General features: G+C 37.0%; 2 protein-coding genes across 6 annotated transcripts in view; one reads left to right on the forward strand and one right to left on the reverse strand.

Moving 5' to 3' along the window:
* macrod1 (mono-ADP ribosylhydrolase 1) overlaps nucleotides 1-16,311 on the forward strand; it is a 317,841-nt gene that overhangs the window by 93,179 nt on the left and 208,351 nt on the right. The gene's annotated exons all lie outside the window — the stretch shown is intronic.
* The window catches only part of flrt1b (fibronectin leucine rich transmembrane protein 1b), a 101,988-nt gene that overhangs the window by 9,555 nt on the left and 76,122 nt on the right, over nucleotides 1-16,311 (reverse strand). For all 3 annotated transcript variants that reach the window (XM_057851200.1, XM_057851198.1, XM_057851199.1), the window contains exon 2: nucleotides 3,854-4,450. The gene's annotated coding sequence lies outside the window, so the exon portion shown is untranslated. The remainder of the gene's footprint in view (nucleotides 1-3,853; nucleotides 4,451-16,311) is intronic.

Raw genomic sequence — 16,311 nt, forward strand, 5'->3', positions numbered from 1 at the left:
GCATAATTTTATTGCAATGTTTTTCCTTATTCAGATTTGTTTCAAGACTACAGTTACAGTTGGACTTCACTTTGATGGTTAATGCAGTTATTGCAATTTTGTTGTTTATCACAATAGATTGGTTTATTTACATTTCAAAAACCAGAAGCCATTCATTTACGAATGTGATTGCACTTTAGTTTACATATTTAAATGTTCAGATATTAAGATTTGAATGAGGCAAAATAACATGCTTTTTCGCTCAAATGTAATGTTATGATCATTTGTTTCAGATATACTGTAATTATTTTCTGTATAAAAAATAATTTGGTGTTCAAAAAGTCTTTTTTTCAAACTTGAGTCTTAAAAAAGAGGGGGTCGTCTTATAATCAGGGCCGTCAAATTTCCGGCCTTTTCTGATCGCCAACAACTTCCCATACTACTGCTTTTTTATGTACTGTATGTCCCCGAAATCATGCCGAAAGGTATCATTAAGTACTGTATGTGCTGGTCGCACACTGCTAAAATGATAGCTCCTACATGTTGACAAAATGTGGCTTGTTGATGTCAATTTCTGGTTTGGCCAGTGTCGGTGATTTGTCGATCAATAAATCTATTGCTTATTGGTTGTAGTGACAGCAACAGAAATAGAACACAATTTTCCTGTTAACTTAATTTCTAAGCAGTAAACTGCCCAATGTCAAAACTGATGGAGAATAACATAGATTCATAAGTTTGTACTTTAATACATTTATTATGAAAGTATTTATTGGTTAAACAGTGAAAATTTGGAATTAGAAAAACTTTACAGTGTGTGACCCTGAATTTTCTGCTTGCGCTCCTAAAATTTTAAGTTAAGGGTCCCTGTGCTTCTAGTAAAAAGTGTTAGTCTGGAGCCCCGTTATGATCCAAAAACAGCGCTGAATTGTCGCAAAAATGTAAGTGGACATATATCGCATGTTACCTTCAACTTTAGAAAAATATGAACGTTCATGAATGTTTTGGTCTCTCCTGCTCATGAGCGCCTTTCCCACCCATTCTAACAAAGTGATCCATTCAAAGGCTCAGAAAAAGCAGCGCCAAGCAAAAGAATGCGACACCAAACTTTATCTGATTAGAGAAAAAATATTATACTGGAAAATTACAGTAACATGATTGACGTTTCTTGTAGACGTTGGTTCCACAATGGTTAAAACTTGCCGTGTAATTTGGTATAAACCCAGTCATTTTTGTTTTTCACATTTCTAGTTCCCATTTGAGCATTATTTGCATTACTTGAATTCAAAAGGAGCACATATGGACACATAAGGAACTCCCAAGTTAAAAAAAATATTCAGAATGGTCTAAAAATACCAACAAAATGCTTCGATGCAACACTCACGCTTCTTCTTTTCGAAATATTTTGTGAGGATTTTAAAACATCCTCATAATGATACCTATATGTTTGGATTATTTACACTTTTTCTTTTCAGGTTTTTCTTTTTCATTTTCTTCAATCCATTTCTACCTCCTGCTTTACTCATCTTTCCCTTTCATCGGATGAATCGCACATACTGAGAATAAATCGAACAACCCTGTCGGTATCCTTTTGCCAATTTACGTCACATACCTGACTGTGAAATGGTTTACATAGCTTTAGCAGATGGCTCAGACTTGATTCACTGATTCGCCCCAGTAATAATCGTTCGATGATTGAACAGTCTAGAGCTGCGCGCCATTAACATTAAAGGTGACCTCTTGCGGGATTTTCACTTTTTTCCCCCATGTTTGTTTCCTGTATAAGATAACCTGAATGACATCTGTGTGTAATTTGATTTCAGTCACTTTTGCGTGATAAACCACGCTACAAGCGAGACGATGTGATGTTACACCACACCTTATTACGCAAGTACCTGCCCATTTCGTTGTTCCTCCAACTTGGTAGCACTGTGGAGCAAAGGTGTCTCACCACTAGGGCTGTCCCAAACGGCTATTTTTTTTCTCTGTCCTGATTAGACTTTTTAGCAATTAGTCGACTAGTCAACAAATTTTTTAATCAACTTTTTTATTTTTTTAACTAATCTAGAAAATATTTTTTTTAGTTGAATGAGGTCATCCAAACAGAGATTAGTTCATAAATAGCTTCCATTTATCCTGGGAAAATACCTTAGCAGTTCATAACCTTTGTTTTGCAGTATAAAAGCCCATTTCATGAAGATTGACCCTAAACAATGTGTTACCTACTGTTCTGACTGAGGGTCGCTAAGCAACACAAGCCCTAAAAGTGCAATTGTTTTTTTTTTTTTTTTTTTTTTGCTTCAGATGTTTTATTTTAGGATAAATCTCTAAGCATTTCGGCACCAGGATTTTCTTCCATTCAGGCAGTATTCTGTTAAGTTTGAGTCATAGACTTCATAATGTATCGACTGGGCGCGCGGCCGATAAATAGGGGGCCTGCATTGTTGGAGAGGCCGTCAAAGCTGACTGAGTGGAATCACAGAAAAAGAGGTTTTTTTTTCGTTGAAAATTCTTGTGATTAAATGCTTAAATCCCCGACTTCTTTATAGATATGGACGTAAAACAGTCTCGATTCATGGTTAAAAGCAAAAAAAAAAAACAAAAAACGTGCAGTTACCGTTTATTTTTGCATAAATGTGTCGAAGTACAATACTTGTCTGTTAGTGAATGTAGCTAGCGGCCACTTGATGTAAATAGCTTTTTCGTTTAAATTTCTTGTGAATAAATGCATAAATCCCCGAATTCTTTATAGATATGGACGTAAAACAGTCTCAATTGTTGGTTAAAAGCAACAACAAAAAAAGTGCAGTTCCCGTTTATTTTTGTGTAAAATGTGTCGAAGTACAATGCTTGTCAGGATGCCAGGTGTGGGTGGGCATTAGTCTTACCTGGGGGGGCAAATAAAAACAAAACAAAAAAAAAAGCTACAATGCTCAAGTAGGTCGAAATCCAGCGTAGGGCTACTGCACCTGAAAACATGTTTTGTTTTGTCCTTGAGATAACTGTTGTTGTGATTTGGTCTAATCAAATAAAAGTGTGTAGCGCCCCCTAGGAACAAAACCAACATTTCATTTAATTTTTTTTGTATTGTTTAAGGTGAAAGAGGAGGTAACAACGCAAAGGTTAAAACTTAGAACACATCAGTACTATATGAATGGGATACCATACGTGGTGCCCACACTGCCGTTAGTACTACATCCAGTTTTCTTGGGTGGGCAGAGTCATGCCCCTGTTTGCCACACAAATATTTATATTATAAACACTTGTTTTAATAATACACTTGTTTTATAATATAAAAATTTGCCACCAACACGTCCATTTGTCTAGCAGACAATGAGTGAATTGTAAAATTTAAATATTCAAATTCCATCCAGTCAGCTACATATTAAAGAGAATCCAGCAGTGTGTATTGGCAAGCAAAATTGACCAACTGTAATATGTAGTTTGTTGGCATTTGCAACATACACTGTTTTGCAAACCTTGTAAAATGACATAAAAGATTATGACTAGAATAAATAATGCAAGTTTGGTCAACTTAAATGGATAGGATTTAGAACCTAAACCCACAACTACATCCTTTCTTTTTCTTCCTTTTTCTGTATTTCTCACATGCCTTTCATTTTTCTCCTCTTACTCCCGCTCGTACCCACAGCCCATAAACATGACGATTCCAAATGGCTTGTCAGTATAAATGTGACTCCTGCATTCCAAGACTCAAAATGGATGGATAAAGTCATTTCGTAGATAAAGCCCTTTTGCAGTATCAAGCAGTTGAAAGCAGAGTATGGGGTGTGCATGTGTATGAGGATGACTAAGAATGCGTTTAAGAGGTCTTAGCAACCTTTAGTACAATATGATTGCTTAGGGCTAAACTAACCTGATCAGTCTGTGCCGTTCACTTCTGCCGCAGTTGTGTGTTTCTCTGTTAGAAATTGGTTGAGCAGAGTTGTAGTTTGTCTTGTTTGAGTGACTTCGGATGTCGCAGTGTGTATTCTGCGCAGTCTTCCTGGAGCCGTTCAGATATACAGTCTAGTTCCTTGGGGCCGTGGGATCTTCCTCAGCTTTGACGAATGATGATAGGGATAATGATAGTCTTTACTGCAGGGCTCCAGTAGTAACACCAGCATGGCTTAGGGCCACCACATTTGTGTGCTGTGTTTTCTTACTGCCAGGCTCTCTTGCTCTATCTGTGGGTAAGGCGGTTGTTAGGCCTGCCAACTCAAGTCATCTTCACCAAGCATCCAGAGGCCTAATTCAGAAAACACTCCTCCAACACCAAAAGGCGACAGTTTGGTCAGACGGTCCCAAGACCAGTGATGGGCTCAGGGGTCCTTTTTAGAAGTCAAAGGCAATCCAGGATGCTCACATTAGCAGTGGGTCATGCGGAAAAAGAGTTGAACCACACACTTTTTTCATTCTCCAAGTTGTCCCGATGCACTTCACCGATGCTTGCTTCAGCAGGTCATTATGTAGCCTGAAAGGACAAAGGAAAACACACCTTTTACAGTTCAATTCAATTATTTGATTCAGTTTATATACTTCGTCAGATTTCAAAAAGCATTAGTGAAAAGAGTGAAAATATTATCTGAGCTGTGTTTGCACTTGTGCCTGAAAACAAACCAACCTAAAGAAAGTCTTTGTGAATCAAATTTAATTAGTGAGACGGGGCTGCGTGATGAGGATGTATAAAGATCAGCCTTTTGCATTGGTTCCGGGCCAGTTCATTAACTGCAGTTTAGAGGAAGATCAAACTAAAACTGTTGGACACAGGAGCTCTCAATATTTCTGGCTCATGACACTCATTAAATGATGTGATGCCTGCTTGCGCTCCTAGTCACTTGCTGCTAATAGCGCAGTGCATCTTGCACAAATTAGGTTTGTGAGGATCAGAGGTGGGTAGTAACGCGTTACATGTACTCCTTACTAGTGCTGTTAAATTTATCGCGTTAACGGGCGGTAATTAATTTTTTAAATTAATCACTTTAAAATATTTGACGCATTTAACGCATGCGCGGGATGACCCGCGCATGCATTGCCCCAAGCAAATTACAATGACGCAGTTTTTTTGCAAATTGTGAGTAAGAGGCAGAGAAAGGCAGTGGACACAGGCGTTCATTGGACCGCGCCGTTTATTGGCATAAGCTTCGGCAACTCCTTCACAACAAACATAAGTATTATTTGGTGAAAGCACAGCTAAAATAGTATTCCTATCTCTCAAAAAAAAAAAAAAATGTTCACAAAAAGACAAGCTGGCAATCCCAGTCAAAATAGCTACGCAAAATACACATAAAACTTACTCAGACTTTCGTCAAACTCTATTCAAACATTTCGTTTAGCTCAACAGATACACTGGATGGCAATATTTAGTCACAGTATACAAACTATCAGTGGTCTCGTACGTTGTGGAAGAACGGCTGTGATGTCAACACTCGGAAACGTCAACAATGCCGAGCTACTAGTTTTTTTTTTTTTTTTTGGATTGAAAATTTTGGTGTAAAATTTTTGTGGTGCATCAATATTCGATTTATAATCGAATCGGAGCCTCTGAATCGTAATCGTAATTGAATCGTTAGGTGCCCAAAGATTCTCACCTCTACCATCTTGTGGATTTATTGTTATAATAAACAAATACAGTACTTATGTACAGTCTGTTGAATGTATATATCCGTCTTGTGTTATCTTTCTATTCCAACAATAATTTACAGAAAAATATGGCATATTTTAGAGATGGTTTGAATTGCGATTAATTAATTTTTAAGCTGATTAACTCGATTAAAAATTTTAATCGTTTGACAGCTCTACTCCTTACATTTACTTGAGTAACCTTTTGAGAAAAATGTAAGAGTAGTTTTGATAAGCTATACTTTTTACTGGAGTAGATTTGTGAAGGAAAAACGCTACTGTTACTCAGCTACTTTAGGCTACACATGAGTCGTAACATTTTTCTTCTTTATTCTACATATTAGATTTATTATTTTTTTGGGCCAGTAGGGACGTGAGAGTAGAAGCATGCCTAGTGTATTACCGGGGTAGCTCTACCGATTTCTCCAATGAGAGGTCGCAACAATAACCACATGACTCCAATATTCCAATCAGACGCAAGCTGGCCGTTCTATTTTCACCCCAGCTGCCCTCAACATGACACGAAAGCGCAGATTTCAACCTCTCTTCCAGCTTTTATTTGGCACTGATTGACCACGGAAAACCGGAGATATGATCCTATTAATTTCAAAATAGTACCGTAGTTTTCGGACTCCAAGTCACAGCTGAGTATAAGTTGCACAAACCCAAAAATGCGCAATGGGGGGGCTATTCACACTGGAGTATAAGTCGCATTTTTGGAGGAAATTTACTTGATAAAATCCAACACATAGAACAGATAAGTCATCTTGAAAGGCAATTTAAAATAAAAATACCATAGAGAACAACATGCGGAATAAGTGTACAGTATGATAATGTTACATGATGCATGAACAACAAAATGTGAACGTGGCCAGTATGTCAACGTAACATAGCTATTAAGTTATTCAGATTACTATCGCATAAAGAAATTCAATTCAATTCAATTTTATTTGTATAGCCCTCAATCACAACAGAAGTCTCAAAGGGCTTTACAGAGGCAATATGATACACAATTAGAAATGAAGCAACAAAGATGAATAGATGCAGTTCAAGTCCTGGGTATCCCAGGTATAAAGAACATGCTAACAAGTGTACCAAACCATCAGTGTCACTCCAAAACACCAAAATAACATGTGAAATGATATAGTAATGTGTTGATAATTTCACACATACTGTAAGTCAAACGCCCAGCCATACTATGAAAAAAAACTGCGACTTTTAGTCCGAAAATACGGTAATTATGAAAGAACTTCACTATTTCACTATTCAAACTCGGAACTATTTTCTCCACCAGAGGGCGAATAATGCTTACTTTATGTATTTTTTTTTCCCTCTCGTCGAAATTCAATGATTTTTTTTTTGTATTTCTTTTGCCTCAATGTGGTCATGTAATGGGTTATTGTACAGTATCATTATAACAATAGTCCATATAGATAACTTTGTGCTCAGGAAAAAAAAAAACTATTGTTTAAAAAAAAAAAAAAAAATTAAACAAAAATATAAGCGGTTACTCTCATTGTTACTCATTACTTGAGTATTCTTTTCATCAAATACTTTTTTACTTGTACTTGACTACATTTTTTAGACAACTACTTTTACTTGACGAATATTATTTTGAAGTAACTCTACTCTTACTTGAGTAAAATCTTTGGCTACTCTACCCACCTCTGGTGAGAATGAATGTTATCCTTTCGCAATGTGAAAACAGTGATTTAATATTGAACTCTTTAAAAACCAACACAATATTGAGGGAATTCATTTATTTCCATTGTAACTTGTTTGTGTAAAATATCACTCAAGAAAAATTCTGAGATGAATAAAGAGCAATGGACGAAACAAAACTTCACTCAGATGTTGGCAAGTTTCCTTCTTATACTAAAATTCAAAACATCTGTCATTATTCTTTTCTGAAGAATTTTAGTAGAACTACAGTCTGCTACATTATGAAAATACTTCCTGAAGGTCAACACTTTATCTATGCGGCACATAATTCTCAGTGGGCGCATGCCTCCCATTAAGGAAAGTATGTTTTATAGCTGTGTGTGGATTTTATTTTTCTTTCTATTTAAACAAAGCATTGGAGCTTTCATTAAGCACCACACTAAGTGATTTTGTACCTTGAGTGGAGAATCAAGCTCCCAGGTGAGCACCGGCTTTTCGCAAGACAAAGTCCTCATCAGGAATACAATGTGTACAGAGACGGACTCATCAAGGCCATTAACTGCTCCGCTGCGTTCGCTCGCCTAATCACTCCATCCCGCAATAAGTAGACGACATAACCAACTTGGACGTTATGGTGCCGTTTGCTTAAGCACAAATCAAGCCGTTCTCGTTTTTATTTTCAAAAGAGAGACATTCTAAAAACTTGGTCGGCGGGCTTATGTCTTTAGTTATTTTTATCCTTAAACCACACTCCCGCGCTGTTGCTGCCACAAATGGAATCTGGTAAAATGCTAGTGCGCTTTAGAGTGGCAGTTAGAGCTGTGTGTGCGATGTGGTAATTTGTCCTTTTTTGTAAAATAACCCTGGGGTGAGATCTGATTTGAGCCATAGTAAACGGGCTTATATGTGCAGATTAGGGTGAACACTCGTGAAAACATCTCGACATGAATAGGAATGCAGAACAAGTAAGTGATGTTTGCAAAGCACATCCACTTGTTGACTGGCTTGGAGTAGTGAGACGATGTCAATAGTCGCAGACAGTCAATGGAGCTTTGTGCCTTGGACCTCTTTGGCATTACACACTGACAAAGCCTTCCAAGTTCTCCATTCATCAATCTTCCAAATCAATTCCTTGAACAACTCATTCTCTTGATGTACTTTTGAGGCCAGTGAGCTCACTGATATTGAAAAACAAAAATCTATGTTCAGTTTGGAATTCAGATTTTTTTAAGGTATGTGCAAAACACTTCACTAAAGAGATCTTTTGTTGATTTAAATTAGTTTTCCTTCTTTAGTTTTAACTACTTTTAATACCATTTTTACTTGGCATGAAATTCCCGACATTACTCCTTCCCTCTCATTGTTTACTGTGAGCTCAAGGAGACAAATATTAACTTAATAGTTTGACCACGTTAGTACCAACTGTGATCACTAGATATAGCATATCACCATTTAGAAGAGGTAATTTAGCTGTCTTCTTTACAATTACAGGTAGTCTCCAGGTTACAACGTACCCGACTTTACGATTTTTTTCTTAAGTCTTAAGTTTTTTTTTTTTTTAATGGCGTACCTTCCCAGTACCTTATTGCAGCGTTTCCCCTACATAATAAAGATTGTGGCGCACCACTACACCAAAGTTAAAGCTGCCACGCCTTGCAAATGAGATTTTTTTAAATTTAAAGATACATTCTAATGTATAATTTGTATAATTTAACCCTTGAGAGTCGAAGGACGCGCCGGCGCGTCCTCAGCGCACGTCGTCTTTGAAGCGCCCTCACGTTTTAAATACATCACCCACATGCCGTTGGCTGGTCTCGTTTTAAAGTGCGGAAGTTGCGGTTTACTCTCATTATTTGAAGTCAATCGACCAATTAAAACGTGAGATATTGTCATTTAAGTTTTATAGTTTTATTGTCCTCTCAAAAAAACATTAAAACGCTGCATGGATCATCTGTTTGTGTCTATATTTCCATCATTTCTTGTCCTTTTTCAAAATGGAAGCTCCATGAAAAAAACACAAATCAAACGAACCCTTTCGAAGTCACAGTGGAAGCACAAAATGCGTTTTTTAAATAAATATAACTGCCATGCGAGGTTCCACCGAACGAGAGGGAGGAGTGTTCTGAAGCAGCGAGGTGGCGAGCCGACGGCCGTTTGGATCGAGCAGCGACTTTGTGTGACTTTGAGAATGAACGGAAAACTAAATTTAGCGCAAGCAATTGTGCTATTTGATCAACTTGAGGAAGAGGATGGTCCAAATTCGTCATCATCGTCTTCTTCGGAAGAGTCCTCGAGTGAAGATAGTGACGTATTTGAGCACGTGGGTGACGCCATCGACGAGCAGAGGTAAGCAAACTCACTTTTTTTTTTTTTTTAGGCTGGAAAAAGTTTCTTTTGAAAGTTTCTTTTGATATTGCATGACAAAGTTAATTTTGATGCAATATAAGTGTGTGTTTGTGTATATAATAATAAAATGTGCATATCAGATCAAAGTCGTACGTGAACTGTGTGTATCCAAGGCAGGAATTTATAATTGTGGTGATCTTCTTTCTATATGAAGATTAGGGATGTAGCACATATTCAGCTATGGTATTCTTTCTATTGTCATACATATAGATTTCCATTATTATTTATTGCTGTATATATTTTTATTTTATACTTTATTATTTTCATAAATACTGACTTTTTTTCATGTACATTTATAGTGACAATGAAAGTAAAGTGAAATGAAAATGGAAGGGTGGAAAGAGGACCAACACCCCATGGAAGTGTGGGCTGTGTGATGTCGCCCTGTTTCGAATTCCAGGACGAAACTGCTTTTCGGAGTGGCATGCCTGAAAAAAATTTAACTTGTTTATTGTAAATATTTTTGAAAATACTTTTTTCCCCCCAATGTTATATATATATACATTTTTTCCCACAATCAGTCTTCTCAATTTGTGTATATAAATGTGTGTTCAAGAAGCTTGATTGTGTGTACATAGTTTTCATCAGGTGATGGGCCGCAATACCTAAACTCATAAAGAGATGGCCTCTAAACACTTTTTGTGTTAGATGGTATATATTTTTTCACTGTTCGGTCTGCTGTATATAACCTGTTTTGACTAGAGCATGTATAAAGGCAAAAAACGCCTATGCTATACCTGTTGTTTATGTTGAATTGTCAAATATAAGACTATTTATTCTAAATTTTTTTGGTTGAATGTTCATCCTAACATGTTGAATAAATATTACAAAGTTTCAAAACGGTTCGTTACGCATGTTTGGTTGTCAATTGGACATCAAAATTAAAAATTTTGACAAAACGATTGTGGAATTTTTGGTCTTTTTGGGCCCAAAATAATGATTTATAATTGGTCAGTGACGGAAACAACAGTTTGGACATGAAGTTCAAGGTGTCACAAAAAAAGGGACCAAACCAGGCCATCGTAAACAATTCTTTCTTTGAAATATAAAGGCAACTTCAAAGGCATGCAAAATCAGACAAAATAGGCCCAGACCTTAAAGGGTTAACAATACGTCTGTGCTAGCTATATGCACCACTGTGGTAAACCAATTGACTTTTTGCAGTGCATTGCTGCCACCTGTCAGTCAGAATAATTCACTCCATCTATTGTGTGACACAGTTTGGCTCACAAGTCAGTTACTTGCTCAGTGCTGTGTCTATTGGTCACATTGTCACTCGTGAGTGCTTTCTGCTACGTTTCCGCCTCGAAAATATATGTCTGTATTTTACGTTTACAATAACCTATTGATGCACAGTATGTGTTTACTCCTGTGGCGTAAAGTCATATGTACAAAACTTATTAATTCTTGTTGTTCTACAGTATTATAGACGCTAGCCTATGCTTAAAGCTAATAGTAGCTCAAGCAAGTTGTGATATCTATATAATAGTTGTGTATGTGTGGTGTACAGTTTGTAGTGTATTGAGTATTGAATATGTGTATGTTTCTGCGTTATAGTTTCACAATATAAAAACGATTACTTCACTTGCTGGCTGTCGGGAAATGCACAAGGAAACGCACTGTTTTGGGCAGGAAACATGTAAATGAATATATACAGCTCACTATTTACGCACTATTTGCCAGAAGTCGTCTGAAATAGCACGTCAAATAAAAATTGTTCCTTTACACGCTTTATTTTGAAAATCACATCGGTTCTCTTGTTGCAAGTTTGTGCCTGACTACGTCGGTGCGGAGTTGGAAACTGGGAGAAAAATCCACAGAAAGGTATTTCAAGGTAAAGAATGTAATTATGGTTTAAGCCTGTGAAAACGACCTTGATATTGACATAACATTTAAGTTCTTCATGGCGAGCGTTTGACCTGAATTTTTGCATACTAGCATAGCATTTGTTCGTTGCTGATATCACTGGTTGTTATTTCAGATGAGTATTTGAAAGTAATATGAAAAGGTTGAAGTTGTCAACCGACAAGGGTCCGTTAACAGACTATTATATTTTTGTTGTGCTAATGTAGTACATATTAGGGCCAAATAAATAAATAAAAAAAAGGACTATGAGATGTAAGTACCTGTAATCAGCTACGAATTCTACGTACTAATACTGTAGCTACGACATGTTGAGACTGTCCGACTCCGATGTAGGCCACCACCACAGGTTAAAAAAATCCTAGGGGAAACCCTGTATTGTACCGCACGCTATCTTATTATTATTATTATTATTATTATTTTAACTTTTATTTTATTAATATGACTGTTTTGCCCTTTAGCAAAATGTGTATTTAATTTCAATGTCGACTTTTTTTTTGTGATGCATGCTTTTATTTTCGCACAGGAAGCTTAGAGCAGGTAGTATTTCCGCACGCGAGTAAGAGCGCATGAAGATATGAAGAACGTATTTACGTACACGAAGAAGAGCGCATGCACTGTCTAGCTAGGACTTGGCTCCAACTTCTTGGCGAGGACAGAAATATTTTGTATTATACAATGTTTTGGATAGTTATTTTGAGATTTAGGGGATATTTAGGGGTACTTAAAGAGTTAGTTCCGATTTACATGGAAATTGGGGTTAGGTCGCCAGCGTAGGAGCGGAACTCATTCATAACCCCAAGACTAGCTGTATTTGGTTTTCACATGTTGAAAGCATTACAGACTCATCTGTTGACCTACTGCTCTTTGTGCTTTTCAAAAAATTTGAAATTTTGCTGCTTTTGATTATTTTGAGTTCAAGATCACCCACAAGCCAAACCAAAAGAATTAAATGAGCAGACTATTCTCCCGAGAGATTACAGTGCATTTTGACAGTGTTTTGATTCTCAATATTTACTCATTGTACTTTGCAGGGAGGAGAAATAGTTGGAATATACTGGATATTTGATCCAAATTCTAAATCGAGTGCACTTATATAGCGCTTTTCTGCCCTGTATACTGCTTTATACATTGCCAAATGCGCCTTATACAGTATGTGCCATACTTTGCCTTCATGCTGCAGCTTTATCACCAGATTTTAATCAAGTTTGAAATTGAGTACTTCTCAAGATCCCTTACAGTAGCTTATGGTTGTGCATGTTTGCAAATTTTGGCCTTTGCAATGTCATCACGGATCGCTAAAGCTAAGCTAGCCTGGCACGAGAGACGTAACAACAATATTCAACTCCAGTGTTTTTGAAAAGGGATTCTACTTGGTCCATCCTAACGTACAGTACGTTCACTGAGGGGATTTGCGCGCTCTCTTAAACAGATGGTACGATTTCAATTTGTATCCACTTATCACTTCTCTACTCCCATTCAAATGACAAATCGAGTCATCGCTGATTCATGCACAGCTCATTTATGTTTTTTTTTTTTCCACTGTCGATTTGTGCCCAGCTCAAAATTGATATATTTTTCCATTCTCTTGCCTGATCAGACATGTATAATAAGAAGGCCACCTGCCTGGGACTGTTTTTTACCAATTGGTGGTTGACTTGTCTTGTAATGACCTCACACAATCCCTTTCACACATGATTACTAAAGGGTTCTAATGACCTTCATTTGCCATGCATGAACAGCAAATGCCACCTTAAATAAAATGAACTGTCATTTTTGTGCTAGATAAGGGGGAGCTTGAGGCAGCATGAATCAGAAAAGGGATTTGGGAGGTAAAAGCTATGAATTTTGGTAGAAGTGAAAACAACTTGTAACCAGAAGTTGTAAGAACATTGGAGAGAATCTCTGACACTTTGGTGTCACATCACACTGCAAGTGGTAACTGGAGGCTTTTGCAGGAGCTATCTTGCATATTAGTAGACAACAATCTTCTGACAGTTGATTGTTAAACTCTTTCCTCTGCAGTGGAGGGTAAAAGGTGAAATCAAGTTATTTTGCTTAAATTGGAAACCCAAAAGTCACTGCAATATTTCAAACTTTTAAAACATGAAAGACATATATTCACTGTGTGATTAAAAACTTTTTTTTTTTGACTGAAATCATTTGAAGCCAAGGGCAATTCTCTGATCAGAATTGTAGGGGTCTGAAGCAGTGTTGTTAATAACGGCGTTATTTTTTGCAGTACTGAGTAATCTAATTGCCGTATTGGCCCGAATATAAGACGGCCCTGATTATAAGACGAGCCCCTCTTTTTCAAGACTCAAATTGAAAAAAAGACTTTTTGAACACCAAATTAATTTTTATACAGAAAATAATTACAGTACATCTGAAACATGATTATAACAATATATTTGAGAGAAAAAGCATGTTATTTTGCTCCATTCAAATCTTAATATCTGAACATTTAAATATGTAAACTAAAGTGCAATCGCATTCGTAAATGAATGGCTTCTGGTTTTTGAAATGTAAATAAACCAATCTATTGTGATAAAACAACAAAATTGCAATAACTGCATTAACCATCAAAGTGAAGTCTAACTGTAACTGTAATCTTGAAATAAATCTGAATAAGGAAAACATTGCAATAAAATAATGCAAACTGGTTAAACTTGAGAGTAGCTGAGCTCTGTCATGACAGAACATTGCTTCAATGATATCTGGCGCCATCTAGCGTTGTGAATGGGTATAATGTCTAAACCACGAATATAAGACGACCCCTACTTTTTCAGTCTTATTTCAATGCAAAAAACACCGTCTTATATTCGGCCCAATACGGTAACTACTTTTCCCATCTTTGCAGTGCTGTTACCGTTACTAAAGATGAAAAGGGGTGCGTTAGCGGTGTTACTACAATTTGGTTGAATGAACCGCTTGTTGTCTTATATTTTCACACCTGCCTGGGAGGGAGCAGAGCAGGAGGGGGAGGAGGGAAATGGGTGGTGACGGCGTTGCATACGCGATGCTAGGTGGTTCCGAGCGTTAGCATAGCATTTGCGTTCCCGTTAGCATTAGCATTTAGCGTAGCGAGCGTCATCTTACTCTCGGACAACTCTTTTTGGCTTACAGTTTGTGGGAAAATAATGTACCGGTGCTGTTGAGTATGCCACCCAAGTTGGCGTTGTCCTTGTAGATGCCACAATACGATATATATATATATATATATATATATATATATATATACAGTGGGGAGAACAAGTATTTGATACACTGCCAATGGGTTTTCCCATTGACTGTGTATCAAATACTTGTTCTCCCCACTGTGTACCGTATTTTTTTGGAGTATAAGTCGCCGTTTTTTTCATATTTTGGCTGGGGGTGCGACTTATATTCAGGAGCGACTTATGTGTGAAATTATTAACACATTATGATATAATTTCACATGTTATTTTGGTGTTTTGGAGAGACACTGATGGTTTTGTAAACTTGTTAGCATGTTCTTATGCTATAGTTATCTGAAAAACTCTTAATAGCTATGGCCACGTTTGCGTTCTGCCTTTGGCAATGTATGTTCTATTGTATTATTGACTTTTTTTATATTGAAATGGATGCATTTAGTTTGTGGCGAACTTGTGTACGTGAAGAAGAGCGCTCACACGCCAGAAGAAGACGGACAGCTACGTAGCTCTGAGTGAGTGGGCGAGTTAGCGAGAGAAAGACGGCTGCGAACCTACGTTCATTGTTTATGCTTTTAAAATATCTCTACAGAGGCAACCCTGCGTGTATCATCTTTTCTGTTGTTGTTGTTGCGTTTTCCAACCGCGATCAAACACTTAGAGCTCGTTGTGTGGTTGTTTGAACGATGTGCTAATGCTAGCGAACACATGCTAACCTGTTATGTTATTGCTGTAATAGTACCTAATTATCATTTATTTACGTTGATGCGAACCTGTTTGCTATCGTGGACCAAATTGATTCAGCAAATTATACAGACGTCCAGCATTGTCAGGCCAGCCAGGACCGAGCCGTAGCGTCCTTGTGAGGACAATATATTCGCATTTTGTTGTTCATGCACTGTACACTGTACCTTTATTCAGCATGTTGTTCTCTATTGTTTTTATATTAAATTGCCTTTCAAGATGACATATCTGTTCTATGTGTTGGATTATATCAAGTAAATTTCTCCCAATAATCCGATTTATACTCCAGTGCGATTTATATATTTTTTTTCTCTTCATTGAGCATTTCGTGGCTTGTGTGACTTATACTCAGGTGCGACTTGTTGTCCGAAAAATACGGGATGCATATTACCAAATAGTCACTTGCACTAAACCTTTCTTGAATGATGTATCCATTAAACCTTGTGTGATGTTTTTATTTAATCAAAACAACTAGAGCAAAGACAGGAGATGTAGCATATTCAGAGCCTCACCTGCATATTGAAAAATATGGCTATATACTGTATATTAGGGGTGTGACGATACACACAAGTGCGGGCTCAGTACAACAGATATGAGCCTTTTTGTTTTTCCTGACAGCATTTGAAAATGAGTTTTATAGCATTACACTCTTGTATAGGTGAAAAAAATGTAAAAAGAGTGACCTATGTTTTTTTTTGGGGGGGGAATGAAAAAAAATCAGTTCAATTTAAACAGTTAATAAAAACATATTTGATACAACATGAAAAGTAACTTCAGTTACTTTGCTGAGGAACTAATTACTTTCACAATGAGGTAAATTAGTTGAAAGAAAAGTGTGGTTCAACTCAATTACTTTTTCGGAGAA

This window comes from Corythoichthys intestinalis, chromosome 11, assembly GCF_030265065.1.
Source record: "Corythoichthys intestinalis isolate RoL2023-P3 chromosome 11, ASM3026506v1, whole genome shotgun sequence".
In the NCBI taxonomy this organism is placed as follows: domain Eukaryota; kingdom Metazoa; phylum Chordata; class Actinopteri; order Syngnathiformes; family Syngnathidae; genus Corythoichthys; species Corythoichthys intestinalis.